At 45.8% G+C, this 16,170-nt stretch overlaps 2 protein-coding genes across 8 annotated transcripts in view; one reads left to right on the top strand and one right to left on the bottom strand.

The window, feature by feature from the left end:
- The window catches only part of Pds5b (PDS5 cohesin associated factor B), a 137,777-nt gene extending 134,724 nt beyond the window's left edge, over window positions 1-3,053 (bottom strand). For 5 of the 7 annotated variants that reach the window (XM_035443195.1, XM_035443196.1, XM_027413749.2 and 2 more), the window contains exon 1: window positions 2,913-3,052. The gene's annotated coding sequence lies outside the window, so the exon portion shown is untranslated. Of the gene's footprint in view, window positions 1-2,534; window positions 2,557-2,912 lie in introns of those variants that run through there. The other 2 variants (XM_035443193.1, XM_035443194.1) reach the window with 2 other exon arrangements.
- Window positions 3,054-14,819: 11,766 nt separating this feature from the next.
- Window positions 14,820-16,170, top strand: part of N4bp2l2 (NEDD4 binding protein 2 like 2) — a 60,453-nt gene continuing 59,102 nt past the window's right edge. The window contains exon 1 of the mRNA XM_027413748.2: window positions 14,820-14,967. The gene's annotated coding sequence lies outside the window, so the exon portion shown is untranslated. The remainder of the gene's footprint in view (window positions 14,968-16,170) is intronic.

Genomic DNA, 16,170 nt, shown 5'->3' with positions numbered 1-16,170 from the left:
TATTTTTGGAATCTTTAACAATGCCAAGCAGGAATACACGAAAGAAATAAATGTGTTGTAAATGGCAGTAACAAATGACTTGTGTCGTAAACTGAGTTTATTATATAAATATCTATGCTCAAGTATACTGTATATATAATATATGAATATCTATATACAGATACTCATATACAGTCACAAAACCAGCTCAATGTTAACTTTTCCACATCACTTTGGCTTACAAGTTTAAAAACTGTTATTCACATAAACAAATAAATGAACAGACAGGTAAATAAATGTCAAACAGTATCAAACAATGAAAGAGGAAGCAGCTCCAGGACACAGAGGCTACAAGACAGCTATCATCTGAGAGCAGCTAGGTGGACTGAATCATGGACTCAGTTGTTGAAGCCAGGGTCTACAACTGACAGTTGACTTTGAAGCTGCACCTCCATGGCGGAAAGAGTGGAAAGTAAGAGCAGGATGGAGACTAGTGTTATAGTCCAATGACTTCAGTTCCAATAAGTCCCAAAAAAGCAACAGACACCAGGGAACTAACTTTTCAGCTTCCAAAGCTCTAAGAGTGCTCACTCCCCACTTGGTATGACCGTGATCCTGCTAACTTCAGGTACATTTTAATCTGAACCCAACTTCTCATCCATAAAAGGGTTGACAACTATTCTCAAGTTCCTCTGTAATTCTCTAACACCTACAAAGGAAACAAATCTCCACTTTTGCAGTGTTAGATAGGGTATGTCACCTAAGAATCTGTAAGCCATCAGAGTGAGCTCTCCTCTTAATGCTAAGCAAATGTGACCCAAGAAGTATCATGCTGGGAGCCAAAGGACAATGTCAAAATGTCCCAAAAGGATTAAGGAAAAACACAGCCCCTGAATTATTCCCTCCCTCCTCAAAGTTTCAGAATCCCACCAATCCTCTGTTCACCTGGGCAAGACCTGTCTAAAATAAGGAAGGGGGCACTTTTCCTAGACTTAGCAAATTACTGGCAAAGCCTAGTCCTCAGAATATTGTTCTGCTAAACAAAGCTACAGAACTTCAGTATAAACTTAAAAATTAAAACTACTAGAACCCTAGTGCAAACAACCTGCGTACACACCATCATCACACACTCTCCTCTCACACTGAGGAGATAGGGAGAGGGGACCAAAGCCAGGGGATAAAGGCACTGGAAGCATTAACAAAAGCTGCAGTGAAAGCAAAGTTAATGATGAATCTTCATTAAAGCTACAGCCAAAAAGACAAAAGGAAGCAAGCAAAAAGACTAGCATTACCTTCTCATCAGGGACACTTCCAACAGAACCCAGTTAAGGGGAAAACATCTGGCCATAAGGGGAAAAGTTACTACTTTCGCAGTAAACTTTAAAGCACAGTTTTTTTTTCTATATACTTGTAAATTCACATCCTATGCAAATACCGAGTTCAAAGAAATAACGTTTTGTTTCAAGATGTGTTTTATGAGCTGGGTGTGGTGGTGTAATCCCAGCACATCAAGCCAGGAGGACTGCCAGTTCCAGGTTAGTCTGGAGATACTACCCTCCACCCCACCCCTGAAAAGACTCATATTTAAGTTTTGAGAATAAATTTATCGTATTAATCTCATCATGTGCCATGTAACTTTTACCTCCAAGTTCACCGCTGGAAATCCAGTTCGGTTTTATGCTGTCACCATGAGGAGGAAGATTAACTGTCCCACACTGACCTGCCATACCACACAAGTATTCATTTTACTGTCCCCCAAACACTAACATCTGACATGACTACTGCACAGCACATGAGATGAAGCCCGAGTTTGTGCTATTTTACTTGACTTCTACAAGAGTTAACACAAAAAAATATCCCCTCCTGGAACTCTTACCTTCGTGCGTTGAGAACAATGCTTATACTGCCATTCACGATTTCAGTCACTATGATTTAGCTACAGCCCACCTCCTGCAGCTAAATTACACGTGGCTTTTTAAAGGCTATTAGGGAGGTATGTATAAAGGGCTCCCCAACTCTCTCCGGGCCCCAGACCAACCTTCAAAATGAAACACTACATTCAACGCTTCCACAAGTATTCAACAGAGAGACCGCTCCTTGGAGCCAGTACTGCCACCCACCCGTTCCTAACACAAGTATCAGATGAGCGTTCTTTCGAGATCAAAAAAGGGGGTGGGAGGACTGTTAACTCTAGTCGGGTTCTTGAGGATGGAGCGGACGGATCACTCCTGTTTCAAACCTCTCCGGAGCTCACACCGGAATAGCATGCAGCTCTGAAGAGCAGGTGCTGAATTTCGGGGTGCAGAGTCAGCCCTGCAAACACCTGTCGGCTGCACGGTACATGCCTGCTACTACGTGCTAACAGCAGTCTTTAACGTACGGAGCAAAAACCGAAACAAAACAAAAAGCAGACCCACAGCCACAGCCGCCGTCGCCGCCGCCTGGGCTTCTCCCGGACCGCAAACTTTTCAAGTGTCAGTGGAATAACGGTGCAGAGGCGGGCGAGCCCGCACCGCTCGCCCTCCGCACCGCCGTGGGGCTGCACCCGTGCTCACCCGGGGAGTCGCTCGGCCGGCTCACAGACAGTTCCCCCGACTCCCGAGCAGCGCGGCGAGCGCGCCTCCCCTCGCGCCCGGCCCTCGGGTAGCCGGAAGGGGGAAGCCGCGCGGGGGGCTTCTCTTCGGGAGGCGGGGAGGGGGAGGGGCGCGGCGGCGGCGGCGGCGGCCCCCGCAGAGGTCACTCCCGGCCGGCGCGAGCGGCGGCCCGAGGCCTCCCCGCCCCCCGGCCCCGGCCCCCGCGGCCCCCGAGGACACCGGGACACGCGAGGCTCGGCGGGCGGCGGCTCCACGCGCGCACGCCCCGCTGGAAAATGGAGCGTGGAGCGCCGAGGCAAGGAAGAGGCGCTCCCTTTCCGTTACCCGAATCGCTCCTACCTCCGGCTGCCCGGATCCTACACTCCCCGCGCTCCGCCGCTCTCCGGGATCCGCCGCCCTCGCCGCCGCCGCCGCCGCCGCCGCCGCCGCCGCATCCAATCGCCTCCTCCCCCCCTCCCCTTCCGCAGCCAGTCCAGGCCGTTCCTCCTCCTCTCCGCTTCAAAATGGCGCCAAGAGCTGCTCCGCGGCTGCTCCAATCGAACCGCGGCGGACGGCGCCCGGGGGGCAGGCAGAGCTGCGCGCGGGTCCCCAGCGCCCCCTGCCGGCCACACGGCTTCGTGACCAGGCGCGCGCGCATGCGCCCCTTAGCCCGAGCCCTGGGCTCCGCCTCCCGCCAGGCGGCGCGCACGCGCAGGCTCCGCCCTGCCCGCGCGGGCGCCGCTGTCTCCCTGGCAGCAGCGAGATGGACAGCTGTCAGTGCGTTCTCAAGATTGACACAGCCTCCCAAGCTTTGGCGGGAAATGTGTAGATTGCTGTAGGCCGCTGGCTTTTGGGTTTTTTCTTTCCTGTTTTTCCTTTTTTTTTGGGGGGGGGAGGGAGGGATTCGAGACAGGGTTTCTCTATAGTTTGAATCCTGACCTGGAACTAGATCTGTAGAGCATGCTGGCCTCGAACTCATAGATCCGCCTGCCTCTGCCTCCTGAGTGCTGGATTAAAGGAGTGTGTCATCACCGTCCGACTTTTCTGTCCGTTTTTTGACAGGGTCTCACTATGAAGCCCTGTGTTCACCAGGCTGGCCTTCAACTCACTATGTAGACCAGGCTGGCCTGGAGTTCAGAGATCTACCTGCCTCTGCCTCCCTAGTATTGGCATATGTCTTATGTTCAGCTCTCCCCTTCCTCCCACCCTACCCCGGGGGAAGGGAGTGTACTTTGTTTTATTTGAGAACAGGGTCTCACTATGCAGCACTGACTAACCTGGAATCACTATGTAAGTCATGCTGGCTTCAATCCTGCCGCTACCGCCCGAGTGCTGGGGTTAAAGGTATTGTGCCACCACTCCTGGCTGTTTTTGTTTATGTTTTTGTTGTTATTTAAACAGGGTCTCACTATGTAGCTCTGGCTGGTCTGGAACTCGCAGAGACCCACCAGCCTCTGCCACCCAAATGCTGGAATTAAAGTTGCGTACCACCTTGTGTGATGTCTTAAACCCGGGATTCAGCCCGGCTGTGTAAAATGAAAGGAGCATTGATGTCTCCTTGCTTCCTCAGGAGGTGGCTGACCTAGGGACCCATTGTTGAACCTGTAACAAAACATCCCACCGCTCACAGAATTCCCCATCCGGAAAATGAGATTTGTCCTCCCTTGCCACTTCTGGCCTCCCTGTTGCAGCTGTGGACTGGGTGAGCTAGGATGGATGTTTCTCTTCACCCCAGGGCCCTCCCTGAGCTGACTAACTGCTCTCTTTTTGCCCTTTGGTAGGGTCCATCCCTGCAGTGAGCAGGATCTCCCTGCTATCAAGTGTCTGGCACTAACTGTTTCAGAGGGTTCGTTTCAACCGTGAACAAACAAAAGGTGAATTAGTAGCTTATGCTGGGATATGTATCGTTCCAAACAAAAGATAGGCAGTGCAGGGTTACAAGCCAAGCTTATTGTGCTAGGAAAGAAAAGCTGTAAAGCCTGGCAGGCCAAGCACCTTCAGATACTCACACCTCAGACACTCACACCTACTCATTTCCTCTTGCAGCCAGTTCCTGGGACAGCTCTGCTTGTCTTCGCCATCCACTATTTTGGTAGCCAGAACTACCCATTTTACCCATCCACTAAGCCTTAGGAAGTTTCCTATACAACTTTAAAGTTCCCCCGAAATATCTTAAAAAAAAAAAAAAGCTCTGGCTCTTTCACTGATCGAGGTGCCACACACCTTTATCTCAGCGCTTGGGAGACAGGGGCATGTTCAAGGCCAACCTGGTGTGGTCTACACAGTGAGTTCCAGACAGTCAGAGCTACATAATGGGACCCTGTCTCAAAGAAAGAAAGAAAGAAAGAAAGAAAGAAAGAAAGAAAGAAAGGAAGGAAGGAAGGAAGGAAGGAAGGAAGGAAGGAAGGAAGGAAGGAAGAAATGCCCAGCTCTTTGTTATTTTCTTTTTCCTCTCAATTCTGAACCCCACTAAAGACACAAACCAAGTAAGTTTCTTAGGAGAAACAGAGTGAAAGCAAACATGTTGGGGCTACTCACTGCCATGATCTCTCTTGTTTAATGTATGACAGGCCCTTAGCATGTAATGAGTGTTCAGTAAATAGTTCTGTTGGGGGTGAGCTTGGTTAAGAATGTTATTTTTTCATCTTATATGTGGACAGGGTAGGGCTTGAGATTTTTCAAGTTGTCATAATTTGCCGAGGTGCTGCCAGTTTTACCATGCATTAATCAATTTTCAACACTGCACCAAAATACTTGATAAGGAAAGATGATTTATTTTGGTTCATGGACTGAGAGGTTTCTATCTATGGTTGGCTGCCCAAAAGCAGCCAAAGAGACCTAGCTCTGAAGACAGTTTATATTGCCAGGGCCTGGCCCCTGTGACTTTTAACTCAGATGATAGTTCCCATCCTAGTTTCCACCAGTTCCCAATAGTGCCATCAAATGAGTCCAGACTGGAGGTCAGAACAGTGTCAGAGCCCCTGGAACTGGAGTTATAGGAAGCTGGAAGCCACCATGTGAGTGGTGGGAACTAAGCCCAGGTCCACTGAAAGAGCTGCAAGTGCTCTTTTTTTAAATATTCATTTGTTTATTATGTATACAACACTGTTCTGCCTGCATGCATGCTTGCACACACCAGATCTCATTACAGATGTTTGTGAGCCACCATGTGGTTGCTGGGAATTGAACTCAGGACCTCTGGGAAAGCAGCCAGTGCTCTTAACCCCTGAGCCATCTTTCCAGCCCTGCAAGTGCTTTTAACCTCTGAGCCATCTCTCCATCCTCACAAAACAAAAACATTCTTCATATTTGGGGATTTTAAAATAGCCAACTTGAAATTCACCAATATACAATAACTGATGGGATATAGTTTCAGATAACTAGGAATTGGAAGTATTCCAAAATTCAGTTGTATTTTCTATTCCTGGGAGAAGGAATGGTGTAAAAATTCTGGTCTTATACAGACACGGTTACAACTTTCTTTGATCATGAAAAGTACACATCCAGTCCTCATCTGGCCTGGTTCATGTTTGCTGCCATAGCAAATTAGTGTAGGCTTGTAGCATAGAGCAACATCAATTGTCTCTTGGCTAGAGCTCAGAAGCCTGACAGGTGTCTCCCTGAGCTAATACTTCGGGGTCCACAGGGCTGTGGTCCCTTCTCCAGACCACTGGACAAGATGCTGGATAGAGGCCTTTCCTTGCCTAAGGGACACTGACTTTGTCAGTACATGTCTGTTCTCTGCCTTCAAAGTCAATACCGCAGCATATCTTTAAGCTGTCTCCTTTGCCACAAGTCTCTCTCTCTGCTCCCTTCTACCCATCTCATCCACTTTTCAATCCCTGATTACTCAGGCCCAGGTGAGAAATCCAGAATAATCCCCCTATCTTAAGATCAGGTGATAAGAAAGCTTTATTTCATCTTTAACAGTGATGTCCCCTCACATATTAAAAGGTTCTACAGGAGTATCTTTGGGAGACACTGTTCTGCCAACCACATCATACCTATTTTTGTTATCTAGCTATTATCAGTGGGGTCCAAAGTTAAAGTTAAAGAGATTAGGAGGAAGTTGGAAGATACCAGATCTACCCTAAATAGACCTCCGTTGTCCTATGGCATTTTGAATGCTACCTATACAAACTATAAATGGTTTCCCAACTGCAGCAGAGTGTTTACTACACATCACAAAGCAAGCTGGACAGCTCATTGGGAAACAAGGAGACTCACCTAACTCAAGGCATGTCCCAAAGTCCATTCCAATGATAGCTGGCAGTCTGTGGCAGGACTTAAATTCCCAGGAGACCACAAAAGGATGCCACAATTATCATTTGCAGTCCAGGAAAATGGATCTAAACTGCAGGGAATGAAAGAAATAATCAGACTGTGTGTACCTTTTCAGCCCATGATACAAAAAATATAACTACAGTTAAAGTAATCAAGAATGCAGTATTCAATAAAGGAAAGCAAAAGCTAGGGCTAGAGAGAGAGAGCTCAGTGGATAACACCACTTGTGGCTCTTGTCGGTTTGCATTGCCTACACTCACATGGTGGCCCACAGCCATCAGTAACTCCAGTTCCAGGGGACTCAACCCCCTCTTCTAGCCTCCTTGAGTACTGCGTGCATGTGGTGCACATACGTACATGCCAGCAAACACATTTTTTTTTTAATTGTACTGGGAAGATGGTTCCGTGTTTAAGAGCACTGGCTGCTCTTGCAAAAGACCTGGGTACAATTCCAGCACCCATGTGGTGACTCACAAGTACCTCTAACTCCAGTTCCAGGGAATATGATGCCCTCTTCTGTCCACTACAGATACATAAAATAAAAATAAATTGAACTTTAAAGACAAAAAAAAAAAAAGCAAACCAAGAAAGACCAATAGGCTCCCCTGTCCCTACAGCCATTTATACTTTACAGATTTTCTTCAATGTTTGAAATATTTCAAATAATTTTTTTGGTTTTTCCAGACAGGGTTTCTCTGTAGCTTTGGAGCCTGCCCTGGAACTTGCTCTGTAGACCAGGCCAGTCTAGAACGCACAGAGATCTACCTGACTCTGCCTCTTGAGTACTGGGATTAAAGGCTTGTGCCACTACCAACTGGCTCAAATAATTTTCTTAAATTCTACATTTCCATTTGCTGGTTTGATTCTATAATCACAACCTCATGTGGTTCCCTCTCTTGGAACACACAGAGACACCCCAAAGACAAGCAAGTGAGGGGTGGGACTCAGTGACAGGAAAGGGATGGAAGAGGATCATGTATGAAGCTGTGAAGCAAATCACTTTAAGGATGTATTTATTTTACATGTGTAAGTGTTGCACACCTGGTGCCTGTAGAGGCCAGAAAACCACACCAGATCCCCTGGAACAGAAGTTACAGGTGGTTGTGGTACCTCGTGAGTGCTAAGAATCAAGGCCAAGTCCTCTGCAAGAGCAGCCAGTGCTCTTAACCACTGAGCCATCTCTCCAGCCCTCAAATAAAAACATAAAACTATTACCTTGCCTAAAGGAAATAAGAGTGTTTATTCTAATCCAAACATGAGGAATCACGGCCCAGGATTGCCTCAATCAGGTTGTCCAAATACCACGTTTGGGCTTTTGGTTTTGTTTGTAGGTTTTGAGTTTTGGTTGGCTTGGGTTTTTGTTTTGTTTTGCTTTGTTTTTTTTGTTTGTTTGTTTGTGTGTTTGTTTTGTTTTTGTTTTTTTTTTCGAGACAGGGTTTCTCTGTGGCTTTAGAGGCTTTTCCTGGAACTAGCTCTTGTTGACCAGGATGGTCTCGAACTCATAGAGATCCGCCTACCTCTGCCTCCCGAGTGCTGGGAATAAAGGCATGCGCCACCAACGCCCGGCTCTTTGTTTTGTTTTAAGACAGTCTCACTATGTAGCCTTGGCTGGTTTTAAACTCACCCTATAGACCAGGCTGGGAACTCATAGAAACCTGTCTGCCTCTGCCTCTGCCTCTGCCTCTCTCGGGTTAGGATTAAAGGTGAGTGCACCACACTGCCCAATAACCACATTTCATCATGTAAATGGTTACGTGCATGAGAGAGAGAGAGAGAGAGAGAGAGAGAGAGAGAGAGAGAGAGAGAGAGAGAGAGAGTGCACTCCCCATATGTGGAGATGGATGTCAGATATCTTCCCCTATCATTTGTTCCACACACTTTTTTCTGAAACATGGTCTCTCGCTGAACCTGGAGCTCACTGTTTTGGCTAGACTACAGGCCAGTAAGCCCACTAGTCTTGATGCCCTAGTGCCAGTGTTACAGAAACATATTGCTATATCCAGCTCTTATGTTGCTGAAAGGCATGGAATTAAAGTCACAGAAGAAAGCAAAGGATAAATAAAGGTATTTCCCCACATATTCACAGGGAATAACAGGAAGGCAATTCACATCGAAGGTGAGAAACCTCTGTTCTGTGTCTCAGATACTATATGATGAAATCGTAGCTCTTCGGTTGGAGAAAAGTTGATGGTTTGCTAAGTAGTTACATCCCAAAGGTTTTACTTAATAATTGAAATGTATTTAGATCAGACATAGAGATAAGCATGAATGGCTACTAGCAGGACTAAAAAGAGCTCAAGATAATTTTGGTTTAGATTTGCAGAATTTCAACTATGTCTTATCACAAACTAATAATCAGCCAATCACCCCTTTATAATCTCTCTTTTTTTTTTAAAAAAAACAGAATCCCACTTGGTAGCCCTAGCTGTCTTAGAACCTGCTATGTAGATCAGCCTGGCCTTAAACTCACAGAAATCTGTGTGCCTCTGCGTCTTGAGTACTGGGATTACGGGAGGGGCGTCACCACACTCAGCCCTTTTAGAATCTTTAATATAGTCATCATTTGTTATTGTTTTTCCTTTTTTTTTCTGGGAACTTCAGTTCACAATGTAGATGTGGGTAAAGGCAGAAGGGGTATATAAAACAAGATAGCCAGCAAGGTGAGCATACCTCAAGTAGACTGAATCAAATACATAATACATTTAGAACAGTTTCTGAAACACTATTTACGTGCTCTGGATTGAGAACCTGTCACTTATGAATACAGATTAGAGCAACTGAGTCTTCTGAAAGCTGCAGTAGTTTTGAAAATCTGAGTAATAGATTGTACAAAAGGACACGTCAAACTGCTATATATTGGGAATGGTATGTACTATGTTGTATTAGTCAGGGTTCCATAGCATCACAGAACTTATGGAATGAATCTCTCTCTCTCTCTCTCTCTCTCTCTCTCTCTCTCTCTCTCTCTCTGGTGTGTGTGTGTGTGTGTGTGTGTGTGTGTGTGTGTATAGCAGGAGTTATTGGAATGACTTACAGGAGGCAGTCCAACTAATCCAATGGCTGGCTGTAAACGGAAGGTCTAAGAATCTAGTTGCTCAGACCCACAAAGAGTTGTGTTTCAGCTGGTCTTCTGTATATGCTGGAATCCTGAAGAAGTAGGCTTCAGTGCCAGTGAAAAAATGGAAGTGCTATCAAGATGAGGGTAAGCAGCTGGGCATTGGTGGCACATGCCTTTAATCCCAGCACTCAGGAGGCAGAGGTAGGTGGATCTCTGTGAGTTTGAGACCAGCCTGGTCTACAAGAGCTAGTTCCAGGACAGCCTCCAAAGCCACAGAGAAACCCTGTCTCGAAAAACTAAAATAAATAAATAAATAAATAAATAAATAAATAAATAAATATAAAAAAGATGGGGGTAAGCAGGAAAAAAAGCAAAAGTTTACTTCTTCTATGTCTTCGGCTTCCAGCAGAAGGGATAGCCCCAATTGAAAGTGTCTTCCCACCTCAAGACTTGGACTAAAGGCCTGTGTCTTCCTGCATCCCAAGATCCGGATCAAAGGTCCACACTAGAAGTGGATTCACCCATTTCAAACCAAGCAAAAAAATCTCTCACAGGTGTGCCCTCCATTTCAGGATTGTAGTTCATGCTACATATAGTCAAGTTGACAACCAAGAATAGCCATCATGCCAGGTGGTGGTGGCCTCAGCTGCACACACCTTTAATCCCAGCACTTGGGAGGCAGAGGCAGGTAGATCTCTGAGTTCAAGGCCAGCCTGGTCTACAGAGTGCATTCCAGAACAGCCAGGGCTACATAGAGAAACCCTGCCTCAAAAAAAATACTCCCCCCACACACAAAAAAAAAAGAAATAGAGGAAGGAAGGAAGGAAGGAAGGAAGGAAGGAAGGAAAGAAGGAAGGAAGGAAGGGAGGAAGGAAGGGAGGAAGGAAAGAAGGGAGGAAGGGAGGAAGGAAAAAGGAAGGAAGAAAGGAAGGAAAGAAAAAGGAAGGAAGAAAGGAAGGAAAGAAAAAGGAAGGAAGAAAGTCATCACAGACGTGATCTATGACAATTACAGCAGAAGCTTTGTTTACAAGGGTGTTTACATTCAGAGGATGCTCTCAGCTTCTGGTCCTCTATACACTTTTATGAATATGAAATATGTTACAAGATGTCAGTGGCTCGGTGGTAGAGGGCTTGCTTTCCATACTTGAAGTCCTAGGTTCAATTCTCAGCACTGAAGAAAAAAAAAAAAGCCAGTGGGTGTTAAAGGAGGAGTATAAATAGTCTGGCGTGTTTCCAGCTGCTGTGGAATGATGGAGTGTAGGGAGGTTCTAGGGGTACAGAGGTATCAATGTGCTGCAGAGACAGTGGGTTTGGTGTTGCCTTCTAGAATACTCTACCAGACTCTTCACATCTGAAAGGTAGAAATAGGGATTAGACACAATCAGGTTAAGGACGCTGGTTGCAGCTTTTCCTTGCTTCATGAAGCAAATGGGTTTTCTCTCTTTTAAATAATGCTCTTAAGCATGGCCTTTCTCTTTGTCACCCTCACCTCTTTACTCTGACCATTCTATAGCACTCATTACTCTCAACAATATTGTCAACTGTCACTGTTCCCTCACTCAAGTACCCCTTCTGGGGTTCTTTATGATGCTTGCCTCTTGAGAGCGCACTCTGCTTGGGGAGTCTTTGGATCCTCATCTCTGGGCAGAGATGTTGTGGTCTAGATGTGTGTCCCTCCCACGAATATTCAAAACTTAATCACTAGCTGAAAATATTAAGGATGGTGAAGTTTATTGTAGAGCCCACGTGAATGATATTAGTGAGCTAAAAAAAAAAAAAAAGCAGTGTGGGGGCTGGAGAGATGGCTCAGAGGTTAACAGCATTGCCTGTTCTTCCAAAGGTCCTGAGTTCAATTCCCAGCAACCACATGGTGGCTCACAACCATTCGTTATGAGATCTGGTTCCCTCTTCTGTTGTGCAGATATTCATGGAAGCAGAGTGTTGTATACATAATAAATAAAATCTCTTTTAAAAAAGCAGTGTGGAGGGCTGGAGAGATGGCTCAGTGGCAAAGAGCACTGACTGCTCTTCCAGAGGTCCTGAATTCAATTCCCAGCAACCACATGGTGGCTCACAACCATCCGTTATAAGATCTGGTGCTCTCTTCTGGTGTGCAGATATACATGGAAGCAGAATGTTGTATACATAATAAAAATAAATAAAATCTAAAAAAAAAAGCAGTGTAGGCCGGGCGGTGGTGGCGCACGCCTTTAATCCCAGCACTCGGGAGGAAGAGGCAGGCGGATCTCTGTGAGTTTGAGACCAGCCTGGTCTACAAGAGCTAGTTCCAGGACAGTCTCCAAAGCCTTCTCCAAAGCCTAGAAGCAAGAAAGAAAGAAAAAAAGAAAAAAAGAAAGAAAGAAAGAAAGAAAGAAAGAAAGAAAGAAAGAAAAGCAGTGTGGGGCCTCATTGATGAGGTGGCACACATCTGTAATCCTGGCAGCCTACAGCAAGGTGGGCCACATAGACAGGAGGATCAGCCAGAAGCTTACAGGCCAGCTACCCTAGAATACATAGTATGGCAGTTAAACAAGAGAAATTCTGCACCAAAGCAAGGTAGAAGGAGAGAACGAACTCCTGAAAAGTTGCCTTCTGACCTTTACACAAGTACCATAGGATGTCCTCTCACACACAATTGTGTGTGCACGTACACACACACTGAATTTAGAAGAGGGTGCTGTTTTCTCTGTCTGTCATGTGAAGAGCCATAGCCAGAATATGCAGTCTATATTCCAGAAGAGATGCCCTCACTAAACAACAAATCCACTGACTCCCATTGAACTTTTTATGCCCCAGAAGTAATGGAAATAAGTTTCTAATATTTAGAAATGAAAGAAAGGCATTTTAACAACATAAATGGACCAACACAAGGAGTACATGCAAGCTTTATCTTTGACATTTTATTTGGGATGGCAAGATGGCTCAGTGAATAAAGGCACTTGCTGCTAAGGATGGGCAACCTGAGTTTAGTTCCCAGGACCCAAAGATGAGACTGAATAGTGGCCTGGAGGTATGGCAGTAGAAAACTGCCAGCCCATCATGTACAAGGTGCTGGGTTCAATCCCTAGCAACACAGAAAAAAAGTATTTCTATTATTTAATCTTTCATTCCATCTCTAAATCTAAACAAATGGCATGCTATTGAAATGTAAGATATTACAATGATATGATATTACCATGAATGTAAAAAAGAAAATAGACCATGTTTCTTTAGGATGGGCATGGTGGTGCAGGCCTGTAATATCAGCAGGACAATCAAGAATTCCATAAGCCTTCTTGCTTCTAGGGAGTTTGAAGTTAGCCTGGGCTCTATGAGATCCTGCTTCTTGCTTCCCTGGGCACCAGACACACACATTGTGCACATATATACATACAGGTGTAAGACCCCCTGGAAGCTCAGGCCTCCAGGATCTCAGCCCAGGACGGGGGTCACCCCAATCACCAGGCAGACTCGAAAGCTTGATGCAAACAGCATGAGGCTTTATTGTTGTTTAATGAGCTAACCTCATGTTAGCTCAGGCCTCCCATCCATCCACCATGGCGGATGGCTAGGAAAGACAGCTCGAAGCGTCTGCATAGAGATCTTGTAGGGCAGCGTAAGGGGGATGTCTAGGGGTACACAAGGCTCAGGATTGGTGTGGCTCCAGGCTTGGAGGGCTTGCCCTGTGTTGATTGGTCAACTGGTTGTTATGGCCCATAGGCACTCCCAGGATGGTTGCTATGCTCTGCGTGTCATTGCTGTGCACTTGTCTGTAAAGCACACCCAGAGCCGTAAAGCATAGCACCACCAGCTAACTTCTGATTGGTTCCTTGCCACGAGGCAGGCATCTAACCTCCTAGTGACTAAGGCAAGGTCAGACAAGCATGTGTTCGGCTGTTATGGCTGCCGAAATGGGGAGCTGGTCCCGTCACAGGTAAATACTCACATATGTAAAATAAAATATGTGCTTATTAGAGAAAAAAAAAAAGGATAACCTGAAGCTAAACATGAGGAAGCAAAGGTTTCGGTCACAATTGAATTTCAGGAAGACTCAGCAAGGAGATAGGTTGTGAGCCCTCTGGCTCACAATAGTGTTATTCTGATGTAAGTATCCTACCTTGTGCTTTTAAACTATTATACTCATACATTAAAGCATGATTGTGTTGGAGTCAAGAATTATTCAACTAGCCTAGTCTACAGGGTGAGTTCCACAGCCAAGACTGATTCGCAGAGAAACCCTGTCTCGAACACCACCCCGACATCCCCCTCACCCCACCCTCCGCCAAAAGAAGAATTATTCAAATATAAAGAGACAGCCTATTGCCTGGTGGAGACCCAAATGAAACATAGGGTGGGAGTAATGGGGGACAGGGTAATGGTAGTGGAAAAGAGAACAAAAAGGCCCATAATAGAAACTAATCATTGGTTGGTATTTATTTTTAATCCAACACACATCTATTTAACAGTTTTCTTAACTGGACCTAAGATACCTTATAATTTCCCCCCCTATGTGTCACCTGTTTGTCACAGGGTTCTGCGGTCCAGGCACTCTATTCTTCCACAGATGTTCAAGAGCTTAAAATTGTACTTGGTAGCGTTTCTTAGAAATCATAGCAACCCAATTCTGCTATACAAACTGTTTTCTCCTTTGAAAAGTAGGTTGATTCTTTTGTCTCCTAAAAAGCCAGAAAACAATTCACTCTCTGCGAGGGGTTTGAGCATCCACCTGGGGGCGCCAAGCACTCTTGTTCTCTTTCTTCAGTGGAGAACCCCAGAGACTGCAGACACTTTTTTGGTCAAAGTTAGTGTTTCTTTAAATAACTTCCCCACTGCAGGGTGGGGAACAAGCCTACGCCTACGTTTCTTGCCAAATCCACGCAATGGACTCTGGAAGACCGAGTCTTGGTGCCATGAAGTAAACCAGCATCATAGGGAACGCTGGACTTCAATTCCCACAATGCCCGGCGCGAGCCCGCGGCGCTGCATGGGAAATCCGAGCGGTGGCGGCCATCTTGCATATGGAGCTGCTCCAGCCCCGCGTCTCTCCATCTCTGCTCTGTAGCTGCGTCTCGGACGGTCTTTCGATTTCTCGAGGTTCGTGTCTTTTTGCGGAAGTTGTTTAGTTTTGTTTTGGGAGGTGGGGGGTGGGGTTGGGAGTACATGCAGACCTGTGGTTTGGGGTGAGCTGACGCCCCAGTGTAGGTAGGTGAGGCGCTTCCGGTTTCGTCCGAAGCGAACGACTCAAGTTTTTCGTGGCTTGGCACGACTCCTTCGTCTAATTGTGAGCGTGGAAGCCCGGAGAGAACCTTTCAGTCGGGATTCTAGACGGGACCTTGTCGTTGTCCTTAGGGACGGAGAAGCTGGGGGCCTCTGGCTAGGCAGCTTACCTGGCCATCAGGAGGCCTTGAGGCCCAGGTAGGCTATTGGCAGGGTTAGTGCACCCTTCGCTCTTTCTCTGACGTTTGAATGAGGAAACGGGAAGATGCGGCTGTTTCCGGGAGAATGGCTTTCTCCACAGTTGGAGCTTCCTTCGGTTCTTCTAATGTTAATGTATTGATGAGTCTTATGTAGTGTAGACTGACCTTGAACTTTAACTGTGTAGTCCAGGCTGGTCTTCAACTCCTGATCTTCCTCCATCTGTCAATGCTTGCATTACAGTTATAAACCAACCTGCCAGCTAAATTTGTTTTTAAGCAAGAGAAACTGTTAGAAAAGATGAATGCTTTGATTTTGAAGAGTTTCCTGACTATTTTTCCTAAGCGTAATTTGTATCCTCAATGAAACTCAAACTCTTTTTCTTTCAAATTACTACACTCAATTTGGAACTGCTTTTACACTACTGGGAAGGAAAGGTCCACAAAGACTGCGATTTAGTTCGTATAGTATTTGGATGCTAAAAGAGATGGGGGAAGTGTGGAGCTGAAGCCTATACTCCAAAGATGTAGTGATGCAATGTATCTTAGCCAGTTTAGAAGCAAATGCCAGTTATGTATCTATACACAAGATACAAACTCAGGTTTCTAAACTTAGCTTAAACTCTGGAATGGATTGTTTAAAGATGGGACTGGTAGCATGGGACTGTAATCTCAACTGCTCAGGGAGATGAACAGTTAAAGCCTTCCTGGACTCAACAGAGAGAATTCAAGGTCACACTTGTCAACTTAGTGAGACATTGTCACACAGCATGAAAAAGGTAGGACATAGCTCTGCAGTAGAGTGCCCGTTTGGCATGCATGAGGTCATAAGTTCATCTTCTGCACCTCCAAAAAAATGAGGTGCACATACATTTTTAAATGA

The sequence above is a fragment of the Cricetulus griseus genome, chromosome 4, assembly GCF_003668045.3.
Source record: "Cricetulus griseus strain 17A/GY chromosome 4, alternate assembly CriGri-PICRH-1.0, whole genome shotgun sequence".
NCBI classification, from domain to species: Eukaryota; Metazoa; Chordata; class Mammalia; order Rodentia; family Cricetidae; genus Cricetulus; species Cricetulus griseus.
This window is presented reverse-complemented; position numbering and strand designations above follow the sequence as displayed.